The sequence below is a fragment of the Nycticebus coucang genome, chromosome 12 (assembly GCF_027406575.1).
Source record: "Nycticebus coucang isolate mNycCou1 chromosome 12, mNycCou1.pri, whole genome shotgun sequence".
Taxonomy (NCBI): Eukaryota; Metazoa; Chordata; class Mammalia; order Primates; family Lorisidae; genus Nycticebus; species Nycticebus coucang.
In genome coordinates this window covers 62969180-62980921 of record NC_069791.1, presented here as the reverse complement: position 1 = coordinate 62980921, position 11742 = coordinate 62969180, and positions in this window count along the sequence as shown.

The following is an 11742-nucleotide window of genomic DNA, read 5'->3' as shown; positions in this document are numbered from 1 at the left end:
TATTAATAATTACATCAAATAAAAATGTTTTTAAAAACTGTTAAGATTAATAAACAAATGCAGTAAAATTGCAGGATACAAAATCAACAAAAATCAGTAGCATTCCTATACACTAATAGCAAACTCCCTAAAAAAGAAATCAAGGCAAACAATCCTATTTACTATAGCTACAAAAAAGAATATAGTTAGGCATCAATTTAACCAAAGAAGTGAAAGATCTATATACTGAAAACTATAAATCATTGATAAAAGAAATTTAAAAAGACAAAAATATGTAAAGAAAAATTTTTATGTCCATGGATTGCAAGAATGAATATTATTAAATTGTTCATACTACCCACATTTTTCTACAGATTCAATGCAATCCCTATCAAAATTCCAATGTCATATTTCACAGAAATAGAAAAAAATCCTAATATTCATATGGAACAACAGAATTAAAGAAAAAAAAAAAAAACAATGAATAGCCAAGGCAACCTTAAGCAGAAAGAACAAAGCTGCAGGCATCACACTACATGACTAAGACTATATTACAAAGCCATAGTAATCAAAACAGCAGGATAGTGCCATAAAAATAGACACATTTATCAATGAAACAAAATACATTTAAAATCAATCAATTTTCAACAGAGATATTAAAAATACGTATGAGAAAGGACAGACTCTTCAATAAATGGAGCTGGGAAAACTGGATATCAACACACAGAAGAATGAAATTTGACTCTTATCTCACACCAATTATAAAAAATCAGTTCAAAATGGATTAGAGACTAGGTAACTGTAAAACTAATAGAAGAAAAACATAGGGAGAAAACTATGCAACATTGGTCTGGATGATTTTATGAATTTGACGCCCAAATCTCAGGCAATAAAAGCAAAAATAGGCAAATGAGATTATATTAAACAAAACAATGGTTCTGTGTGGCAAAGGGAACAATTACTAGAGTAAAGAGACATCTTATGCATTGGGAAAAATACTTGCAAACCATACATCTGTTAAAGAGTTAATACTCAAAATATATAAGGAACTCAAGTCAATAGCAGAACCCTAAATAACCCAGTTAAAGAAAGGGCAAAGAACCTAAATAGATATTTCTCTAAAGAAGATATACAAAGGACTAGCAAGTGTATGAAAAAATGCTCAGCATCACTAATCATTAGGGAAATGCGAATTACAACCACAATGAGATAACGCCTCACATCTCCCAGAATGGCTGTTATCAAAAAGATGAAAGCTAAAAAGGGCTGGTGAGGAGATGGAGAAAAGGGAACCATCGTGCATTGTGGATGGGAACTTAAGTGAGTATAGCCATTATGGAAAAATGCATGAAGTTTCTGTAAAAAACTGCAAATAGAATCATATGAGCCAGTAATCCCACTGCTGAAGGTATATCCTAAGGACTTGAAATCAGTATGTCAAAGAAATATATGCATTCCCATGTTCATTGCAGCATTATTTACAAAAACCAAGTCGTGAAATCAACCAAAGTGTCCAGCGCATGAATATATTGTATTCCACACGATGAAAATAGAAGGAAATTTGGTCATTTTTGACAACATGGATGGACCTGGAGGACGTTATGCTTAGTGAAATAAGCCAGGCATGGAAAAAAAAATACTGCACGTTCTCACTTGCACATGTATGTGGAATCTATAGCAACAGAATTCTTAGAAGCAGAGAGTATAATGGTAGTTACCAGAGGCAGAGGAATGGGAAAAAATGGGGAGATGTTGATCAAAAGATACAAAGTTTCAGCTAGGCAAGAGGAATACATGAGCAGTATTTGAGGTAATGGATATAATGGATATATGTTTTCATTTAATCATTACACACTATGCAGACATACAATATCACTTTATACCCCATAAATATATGCAAGTATAATTTGTCAATATAAAGCATTTTTTTCTTTTTTCTGAGACGGAGTCTTACTTTGTCATCCTTACTAGACAGCCATGGCGTCACAGCTCACAACAACCTCAAACTTGGGGACTTAAGTAATTTTCTTGCCTCAACCTCCCAAGTAGCTGGAACTATAGGTGCCTGCCACAACCCTCGGCTATTTTTTGTTGCATTTGCCGTTGTTGTTTAGCTGGCCTGGGCCAGGCTCGAACCTGCCAGCCTTGGTGTATGCACTGAGCCAATCTAAAGCATTATAAAAACAAAAAAATTTTAGAAACTTAAATCTATAAAAAAATGTTTAAATGCAGATTGGTTAAGCATGCAAATTGAAAGAGAGTGATTGTCAGATTAGATTACAATAAACAAATCCCATGGAATCTACATAATCTATCCTACAGCTAATAAGCAAATTTATCAAGGTCATGGGAAACAAAATCAATATACAAAAATCAGTCATACATCTATGGATTAGCAATGAACAACTGGAAATAGAAATTTTAAAATATGCCTTCCATGATAGTACCAGAAAGTAGAAATACTTAGGCATAAATCTATACGCAGACTCTGTATGCTTAAAACTATTAAACACTGATGAAAGAAATCAAAAACCAAAATAAATGGGGACATATACTATGTTCATGGATGAGAAAACTCAATATTGTAAAGATATAAATTTTCCCCAAATTGAGCTATAGAATCCATGCAATCCCAATCAAAATCACAGTTTGATTTTTTGTAGATATTGCCAAGCTTATTTTAAAATTAATATAGAAAGGCAAAGGACTTAGAATAGTCAAAATAATTTTGATAAAGAAAAAATAGGAGGCCTCATGCTGATTTCAAGATTTGCTAAAAATCTAAATTCATTAAGATAATGGACTATTTCTAAAATCATAGACATACAGATCAATGAAACAAAAAACAAAGTCCATAAATAAACCCACACAAAGCTAGTCATTTGATTTTTTTAAAGTTGCAAAATCAATTCAATTTGGCAAAGTAGTCTTTTCAGTAAATGATGCTGGACTAATTGGTATTTATATACAAGAAACCCCTTAATCTATTCTCCCATCTTATACAAAAATAAAATCAAAATGAACCAAATGCCAATCCTAAAACTGTAAAACTTTAGGGGAAACCATCAGAGAATAATCTTTGTGCCCTTGAAATTAGGTAGAGTTCTTTGATGTAACACAAACCCCACTATTCATATAAGAAAATTTCTGTGAGTTGAATTAAATCAACACTAAAAACTTTTGCTCTATGAAAGAACCGTTTAAAAGACTAAAAAGGGTAACTCAGACAGGAAGAAAATACTTGCAAATCACATGCTAAATAATTTGTATCCAGGATACACAAAAAACTTTCAAAATTCAACAATAAGGAAACAACAAACCAAATATTTAAATGGATAAAATATCTCGACAGATACATTACCAAGGAGGATATAGGGATAATGAATAAACATATGAAAAGTAAGCACATTAGCCATTAGGGAAATGCAAATTGAAATGACAGTGAGATAGCTCTACACATTTATTAGAATGATTAAATAGAGCAAACTGGCAAAATGAAATGCTGGGGAGAATTTAAAGCAAATGGAATTCTCCTGTGTTGCTGGAGGAACTGGCAAATGGTACCTCGACTTTGGAAAACAGTTTCACGGTTTCTCAGACATACAGTGACCTTACGAGCTGACAATCCCATCATAGGTATCTACACAGGAAAACTGAAAAATTATGTTCACACAGAAACCTGTACTTTATAGCAGCTATATTCACATATGCCGAAAGCAAAACAACAACCTCCAGCTGATGAATGGCTAAAAAACCGTGGTGCCTCCCTACCGTGGCATACATGTTCTGCTCAGCAGTAAAGAGGCACACACAACAGTGTGGACTGACCAGATGGGTCATGCCACTGAAAGATGCCACGCTCTAGGCTCCACGCCATATGATTCTGCTGATCTGGGATGATGATGCCCAGCTGGCTGGACAAGGCAAACTGTAGGGCCAGAGGAGCGGGCAGGGGTGCAGGGGTGCAGGGTGCAGGGCAAGGGAGACTTGCTGCAAAGGGGCAGCCCTGGAGTGCTAGTGGGGAAAAGCCATTATCTTGATTTTGGTGGTGGTTACATGACTGTGCGCGTGTCACCTTCTTAGAATTGTACACCAGGAAAGCTGAATTTTAATTAAAACAAATTTTAAAAAGAAAAATGTATTCCAAAATGGGTAAATTTTTCTATCAGCAATAACCATTAGAATAACACGCGGGGAAAGAGCCCATTCAAAATAATACCGGTATGAAATTAGAAATTCATGAGGTCTTGGAAAAAATGACACAACGTTAGAGTTAATATTCATGAGCAATTTGGTGCTCGTGCAGGAAATGACAGGACCCAACCTGAAGTAGGACAAGCAGGAGCAGAGGTGGCTGCCCCGTTCAGGTGCAGCTGGAGGCGGGTGCCCAGGCAAGTCTCCTGAAGGGCTGCCGTGTCTCTGCCCGACTCGGCTCCTCCTGCCTCTGTGTGGCTTTGTGAGCTGCCAGCTCTGTCCACAAAGCAAACGTTGCAGCCTCAGTCCACTACGTCACCACCTGAGCCCCAGCTGCAGACAGAACATCTCAAGGAGGCTGGGCTGGTCCTCCTGGGGCACTGGGCTCATCTGTGGACACAGCACTGTGGCCTGCGGGGTGCAGCAGGGTGTGGGGAGGAGGGGTGTGCGGAGGATGTGCAGTCAGTCAGCAAGCCGACTCAAAGTCCACATGCTTCTCCTACCACCGTGCCCCGGAGAGCTGATATATATGTGTGTGTGCTCCTTCCTATTTCTGGGAAAGAGCACACACATATTTGGAGCTGTCTTTGGTCTCACCTCTAAGCAACTGCAACTATCCCTGCTGAATTTCAGCACACATATGTGTGTGCATGGGTGTGCGTATATGGGGCTGGCACCTTCCATATATGGGGCTGGCGCCCTGCTCACTGAGCCACAGGCGCTGCCCCTCGGTCAGAGATCTTGATGGAATTTTCTGTTCTCAGCTAGAAGCCCTGGCATTCTCACAGTCAGCCTGTTTGCCCCTGGGTCTCTCTGTGCTAGACGCAAGGAGAACAGCCAGGGAGAGGTCTTCATTGCAAGGGTGAATGTCTTCCCCTCCAAGGCAGTGTAGCTGGGAAGAAAGAAGATCTAGAGGCTCCCCCATAGCCCTGCTCATCTCCTGGGGTGTCACTATGCCCTCACACCCACTGGCTGTGACTCAGCCTCTGTAGCCCTGCCACGTTCTGGTCCATGGGAGCCCTCGGGCCAGTTGGCATTTCCTTATAGGGTTGTATCAAAGGTCACAAGGAGAAGCCAGTAGACCTCAACAGGGCAAACATTTTCTACCCCCAGACCCCAGGCTGTGTAGGCAGATGACTATCCTGGTAGCAGCAGGGCCAGTTTAACCAACCTCCCACCGTGGGACGAGGACCCCTATCCTTCCAGCAGGGAATGGGGCCACTCACCTCCCGACTTGGCCATGGTTAAGGTCTATTGTTGTGACACCCCTCCTTGACATATCACTTCCCAGATTTAGGAGGGAATACAGCTCCACTACTGACCACCCAGTGGACATGGGCAAGGTATTGAACTTCTCTATGGCTCAGTTTCCTTCTATAGACAATGGGGTGACTTTAGAGCTGAGATGTGGCTGGTGCACACTGATGTGGATGTCACTTTGATGAGGCAGTACCAAGTCCTGCCAGTTACTAAATGATTTGAACATCACCCTGGTCTATCCCAGAGGTTATGGTGAGTTGGAACTTAGAGAGGGAGAGCAATGCCTGTCACCAGGCTAAATGCTCAAAAATGTTATTTATTTTATCATTGCATTTCTCAGACAGACACTCTCCCAGATCCATCTCACCTTAAAGCAAAAGGGAAACCCTTATTTCCCAGCATCCCTATAGCCACTCTCCCGGAGGGGTGACAGGTCAGGCCACAATGGTGACCAGTCCCTACAGCCGTGGAGCCCTCAGATTGACTCAGATCAATCCACATGCTCCACACCTTTGGTGGGGGCAGGACCCCTGGTAATATACAAGGCCCTCCTGGGAAAGAGCCTCTCAGCCCAGAAGAAAGCGCAGGGAAATGGTTGCTGGGCAGATTCCATTCACAATACATACAACACACACTCTCACATTCACACTCACACACACACACGGAAAATAGAAAAGAAAAAGAAATGTCTTTAACATGAAGACATTTCTTTTTCAGGGCATATAAAAAAAGACTTTGAATAAAAGGAGAGAGTTATGATGTTGCTTCATTGGAAGACAATATTGTAAAGATGTAATTTTCTTCCAAGTTAGTCTATAAATTTAAAGCAATTCCACACAAAAGCACAGCAAGAGTTCTGGAATGTGATATAGTGATTCTAATGTTCATCTGGAAGAATGTATGGGTGAGGATAGCTGAGAAAAATTTGAAAATATAAAAGAATAATGAAGAGGGCTTACCCTATCAGGTTCTAAAATGCATCGCTAACTAAACTAACTAAAACAGCATGAATCTGGAGAGGCACAGACAGACAGATCAATGAGTGAAAGCCCAGGACCCGGGAGGAGAGCGGGCACAGATGAGGATTTAGTGTGTAGCAGGGCGGCGTTTCCAGTCAGCGTGCACAGGATGGATTGTTCCATAATGATGTTGAACATCTGGCCAACCATTTGGAAGAAAATTCTCAAGCCCCCATTTGATATGCCAAACCAAATTAAGTTCCAGAGTATTAAATATTTAAGATAAAAAGATATGTAAGAACTAAAGAGAAAGAATATATTATTTCATGTTAGGAATTGGCTGGGTTTCTTAGTATACTAAAAATGGAATCCATGGGAGTCATGTTGTTTCTTTTGTACGGCATGATGGGTATGAGTTTCATTCATGCTGTTCTGTGGACAGTAAGCTGCTCCTTTTTATTGCTTAGCAGTATTTAGTTGTATGGTAACAACACAATTAGCTCTTTCCCCTGTTGGACAAATGGTGGACATTTGGGCTGTTTCCATGTAGGGCTGTTGCGTATGTAGTAGCCACGAGGACTGTGGACAGGAAATGACTGAAGAGCAGATATAAGACCTAAATGTCCAATTCCTAGGGGCAAGATGGGTGGGCAGCCAACAGCATGTTGCTTCCCTTGGACTACTGAAATGGAGGAGGAACGGAGGGGCAGAAGGCTGGTGTCAGCGTCCCGATGGAAGGTGATGATCCCTCACCCAGCCCCAGACTGGAGCCAGCTCTGTGACCCAGGTCTACCAAATGTGAGACTAGAGGCCCCTACGGTACTATAGCATATTAGAGAGTAATTTCTCCAACCCTTCCCCAAAGCTCATTTACCTGAATGGCAGTTCATTGGGCCATACTCTGATCTTTCAAGAGCTTTGGGACATAGATTCCAAGCTGATATTGAACCAAGGGCACCGAAGGGCCTGTGGTCTCCCATCAGAGGTGGGCAGAGAGGTCAGGAATGAGTAGAGGTCTGGCTGTACTTGTTTGCAGCCATAATACCACTGACTTAAACAACAGAAATTTATTTCCCACACTTTGGAGTCCAGAAGTCCAAGATCAAGGTGTTGGCAGGCTCCTCTGAGGCCTCTTTTTTGCAGTAGGCCACCTTTCCCCTGTGTCCTCGCATGGTCATCCCCTGGGTATGTCCTAACAGCCCCTTCTTAGAAGGACACTAGTCATATTGTATGAAGGTCCACCCCCCAAATCCCTATTTACCCCAATTCCCTCTTTAAAGACCACATCTCTAACTACAGAGGTTTTCTGAGGTCCTAGAGGTGGGGAGGACTTCCAGATGTGAATTTGGAAGGGACATGATTCGGCCCATAATGCTAGTCCAGGTTTTTCTGCCGATAAGTTCAGGGGGTAATTCTCAGCTCCCTGGACGTGTGACTGGAACAGACTCACTCAGCGGCTGGGAGGACGTGCAGCTCATCCTCAACCTGTGGAACAGGAGTTACTAGAGAAGGAATCAAAACAAATATCACGTTGTGTGTTTGGGGGGGGCGGGGGGGTGAATACTACTCTCAAAGACTTAAAGAACACAGGGATAGCGGCTCCATGATTCTCATGTTAGTCACCAGTCTGGCCTCTGCAAAACCAGAGGAATTGTGGCAGATGATATAGGTCACCGCAGCTGTAATTGAGCAGAAGCACCCATTGTAACCACTCTGATGTAGTTGCCATCTTTATTAGAGCACATTAACATGCCTCTTGTTCATGGTATGCAGCTGTTGATTTGACCAATATGTCCTTGTAAGTGTCCATCAGGAAGCAGGATTAGAAGCAGCTCTCATTCACCTAGGCTGGACAGGAGGACACCGTCATGGTTTTGTCCCAGGTGGATGTTAACCTGCTCTTTGTCATGATATCATGGGGAGGCCCTTGGGTAGCCCAGACACTCTACAGATCACATCAGTAGGCATCATGCTGATAGCATCACAGTCATAGGAACGGAGAAGCCAAAAGTAGCAAGGATTCCTGGATGCTGTGATGAAATGCACGTATTGCAGAAGGCGGGAAATCCTACAGAGATTGAGCGTGGCGCTTGCTGCAGTAAAGGGTTTACCGGGATAGTCCCTGCAAGGTAAAAGACGGTCTTTTGCACCTCGTGCCTACCACACTGAGAAGGAGGCCCCACTCTCACTGGGCGTAGAAGCAGGATATTCTCCCTTCAGTGCAACCAATGTGCCATGTCTATCAGGCGCCCTGGAAGGCGCCCAGTTCTGCATGGGTTTGGTGTCTGCAATAGCTCCAGACTGGGGTCCTAGGAGCCATGCTGCCGGGACATGTGACAGCAGGTCCTGTGGTGCTGGAGGCATCTCTGGCAAATAAATGTGCCAGGCAGAGTGTCAGACCAGCTGCAATGCAGAGTCAGTCTAGAGAAAGAGCAGAGTCCTGGAGACAGGCCATGTTGTCCGCAACAAGGAGTGACACCCACAGTCACAAAAGCAGCTCTTAGCAAGCCACATCTAGCTGGGGCATCAGGTGACCAGGCTGCATGCAGCACTGCCTGCCTGCCGTGAGCAGGGTGATGAGCCCGACAGGTCACCTGCTCACACTGGCCCGCCAGTGCTCCCCCAGGACCAGACTGCGCAGATCCGCCGGGTGCAGGGAGCTGTGCCAGGGAAGGCCCAGCCTTCCTGTCACAGCCGCCGCTGCCCCAGTGTTTGCGTGGATGTGAGCAGAGGGGTACGGAGCAGGCTGTGTGACAAATGGGGTACTGACTAAAAACACACTGTAAGATAAGGGCGGACATGAGTGTCACAGAATGTTAGTGTCGGAAAAGTGAGACATGAGCAGAGAAAATACAAAAACAAATAACATAAACAAAGGGGATACTGAGTAAGACCCGTAACAGTAACAAGATAAGGGTAGCCACTTAACTATCACAAGAAACGTAAGGAAAACAACACAGTTTGTCCTCCCCCACCCCATGGGCTTTGGACATCACGCCGCATTTGGGCCTAACTGTGATAAGATGGAAAATTCTCCCACAAGACAGCACGAAAGAGACAGCATCCCCACTAGTCAAAAAAAGAAAATAGAGACGTCACCAAAGAAGAGAGGCCAGACAAGACAAAAAGGGATGCAGAGCCCTCAGCGCCACCGTCCCCTGGGATACGCGCCGCTCCTGCCCCCGTCTGAGAGCACTGTTGCTTGCTCCGCTCTCCCAGCAGTCGGCCCCACACCGGGAGGGGTGCTTTCTTAACAATCCTTGCTGCTTGCTGTTTCAAACCTGTCTCTTGCTTGCATTCTTCAGTTGCCAGACAAGAAGAAATAGGAGTTCAGCAACTGGTAACACCAGTCCCTCCCTGTCAGCTCCTGCCTGGAGGTTTGTGGGGGTCCTTAAAGAGAAAGCTCAGTTCAGGGATGGGCCAGTCATGTTCTATGGGCAGAAAACTTAGTGCTGCTGCACTGTAGCCCAGATGGAGCTGACAGGCCGTGGTGAGGAGAACGGCTCCCCACAGTGGCAGATCGTCAGTGACTCTGTCATCACCTTGGTGTCAAGAGAAGGGACCTAGGCGGGATGAGTGTGAGTGAACTCAGAAGCAATGGCGTATGGCTCAGATGCTGGGTGGGAGGTGGAAGGAATGCGCACGGGGCGGGGGGGAGGGGGAGGCTAAAACATTTTTGAGGAAGCATGTGTGGTCCTAGAGGCTGGGCCCAAAAGAGGAAGATCTCTGTGTCATATGTTAACACCCAATGATCATTTCCTGCACACAGGGCACCAAAGAACCAAGTGGATAGGATGACGCATCGGGGCTGTCAGCCAGCCTCTGTCCTCAGCCGCCTGGGTGGCCTGATGGGCTCGGACTTAGGAGACCATGGCAGCAGGGATGGGTCCACAGGGGGCCCAGTAGCAAGAACGCCCTTCGCTGAGGCTGCCACCATATGTGCAGACCATGGATATGATGCCACCTCCGAGGACACAGGGGCAAGTGCACCGCCCCAGACTCCACCCATCCTGGACCCGTCCTGACTGGGACTGCATTCTGGGATGGGTTTGCCTTTCTTATAGCAGTGATTCAACCTGCACCAAATCCAGGGTTCATGGAATGTCTAATTCACTGGTATGAGAACCCACATGACATCACTTTGAATCAAGACCTGCTTTATGGCAAAGAAGAAGTGTCAGCACATGACCAGGGATCCAAGAACCCCCATCTGACAGTGCTGGGTGATCTTGTGGAGACAGCTGGGGGACCCACTTGGGGGTGGTGCTGTGAGGACAGGGAGATTCCTGAGCGTGGCAAACACAGTGGGCATCATACGGCACCCAGTAAACAGAGGGCAGGAGGCAGCTCCACTGAGCATCACAGCCAGTGACTCCCACCCACCCGGGGACGGGTTGCTTTTCAAGCCCACAACTTGGGCTTCCTAGGGTCCAAAGATCCTGGTCCCAGGAGCAAGATGCTGCCACTAGACAGCCCACTGAACTTAAAACTATAAACAGCAACTCCCTCACCCAAAGGTGAGGAAAGCAGTCGCCCGACTGGTGAGAGTAACTGACCGTGATCAGGGGAGAACGTAAGGTTGCAGCTGCCGCATGGTAAAGGCAGGGAGGACTGTGCTGCCACTCAAGATTCTCGAGGCGTCTCTCAGTACAGCCACATCCCACTTCAATGCAAATGAGAAAATTCAGCACCAGGGACCTGATAAAGTGGGTCTGAATTACCCCACAGGTGAACCGCTCAGACCGGTGTGAGTGCTGCTGGGTGCTAAGGGGACGCACAGCAGGTGACGGGGGGGAGGATGAGCACCAGTCATGGCGCAGGTGAACAGCACCAGTGAGTGGGCGCTAACATTCACCCACTGCCCTGTTGGGATAGAATAAACTCAATGTGAGAAGGAAATGCATTAGAATAGTGCAAAGGCAGTCAGTTGCAGATGCTGCTTGTGTCCCACCCAGATGCTGTGGGATCTTGCTTACCTGTCTGGTGTCCTCACACCCCAGCGGCTGCCACCGCAGCCTTCTCTGGAGGACCCTTGGGGGGTGATTTGTACCACCTCTCATGGAAGTCCTTGGGGATTGTGGTCCCTCACGCTGAGGCAGGGTGTGGCAGTGATCAACTAGCACAGGGATACAAAAGCCTCCCTCCCTGTCTTGGGCAGGACAGGCTCTATGACATACAGCCTTTTGTCAGTTGAAGTCCTGGGAAAGAATCAAGTCCTACAGAAAATGATTTTTATTTTATTTATTTATTTATTTTTGAGACAAGAGTCTCACTCTCACCCTGGGTAGAGTGCCATGACAGGAGAGCTTACAGCAACCTCAAGCTCTTGGGCTCAAAGGATCCTCTTGCC